Raw genomic sequence first — 1,632 nt, forward strand, 5'->3', positions numbered from 1 at the left:
AAGTAGTGAGAAGGCAGAGCATTGTACAGGTTTTATTTCTTCTTGCCTATTAAGACAGGTTGTCCCAATAGATTCAATTGCATAGGCCTTGAGAGAAGGAGATGGGGGCTGAAAGGAAACAAATGCATTTTAGAAAGCCTATGATAATGACTTAAAATTGCTTTTCCTCATAATTGTGATTTTAAGAGCTGACATCTAGTGATAAGCCAAGTGTTAGATGCTGGTGGTTCATAGAACATGGGGTCCTAAACACTGACTGTTACACAGTACTTCTTGCCTGTCCTTGGACTTGTTTAATTTGGAAAAGGGATGATGATGATGCTTATGAGGCAGCTGGGGGAGGGTGAACTAGTGGGAGCAGCAAAGGTGAGCACCCAAAAAAAGCAAGCCAGCTGATGGACCCACTGTCATGCAACGTACCCCTTTGCTACTGCACCTGGATCTGCTCACCCCTGCCCCAGAACGCTGCCTTCACCTCAGGGATGGAACGCACACAGCGAGAGTCTGAAGGGCAGAGCTTGGCACTACAGGACAGGAGGGTGAAGAAGTTATGCCTCTCTGAGAAGACTGCAGGGAGTGTAATGCTAGTAAGAAGGCAATTAAAAGAGCTGAGCAAACAAATGATGAATAATGTAGTAGGAGCTGGTGTAATGAACCTCCTTAGGAAAGCTGGCCCATAGGCCAGCCTCAAGTTACCCGAACCTGAGCAGGAGAAACCCCACCTCATACAAGCACCCAGGGCATAAAGTCACTTTGGAGGAGCAATTAGGGAAGAAGCTGTTTACTCCATTGCTCTTTGATTATAGGCTGTTAAATTTAGGGGGCGCTGGGAAAACCCCAGTGGATTGACTGAGTCTGCTTTTTGTAAGTGAAAGCTTACTTATGTAAATGTGTTTAAGAGGTGCCTTTCAGTGAAACTGTTTGCTACATTTCCTGCAAAGAGCTAATGGAAAACCTCCCCTTAGAGATGATGCAGTTAAAGCTGCATTATAGATTTCACCTGTGGATGCCTGAAACTCAGGTGACAAGCTACAGAGATTATCTGCTCAGGGTATGGCCCCACTTTTCCTGTTGATGGATACAAATGCTGAACTGTCAGGGGACCTCCCATTTCCTGCTTGTTTTAATAGGTTTTGATAGATGTGTAGTGCTTTGAATGCATTTTGGGTTGTGCTTCTTGCCAAAGACATTTGCAGCTTCTGAAGTCATGGGATTTTCTTGGGTTTTGCTTTTCCTGCCTATTTTGAGATTTGTAAGTATAAAGTATTTCCATTCTTATGAAGAGCGTGATTTTGACAGTCCCCACGGCTTTGTGCCAAGGGGAGTGAGAATGACCTGCTGTTTAAAAGAGGTGTCTGAAAAAAAATGCCCGGGCTTGGAAACCTCACCAAAACTCTTGTTCGGTTTGTATTTGGGAGGAAGACAAGGAAATTTGAGCTTCAGGCTGAAATCCTTGTATACTGCTCTCATAGTGGCCTTGAGGCTTTGGGAAAAGGGGATGGATTTCTCCATGTCCTGTAGGATCATGAAGCCAACTGGAGTGGTTCACTCCAACTTTTCCTGACAGGCCTTATGCATTAGGAAAGGATGGGAAACATCACGGGGGGGAAGGGGGGGGGGGGGGGGCGGTAT

Source organism: Falco punctatus, assembly GCF_963210335.1.
Source record: "Falco punctatus genome assembly, chromosome: 6".
NCBI lineage: Eukaryota > Metazoa > Chordata > Aves > Falconiformes > Falconidae > Falco > Falco punctatus.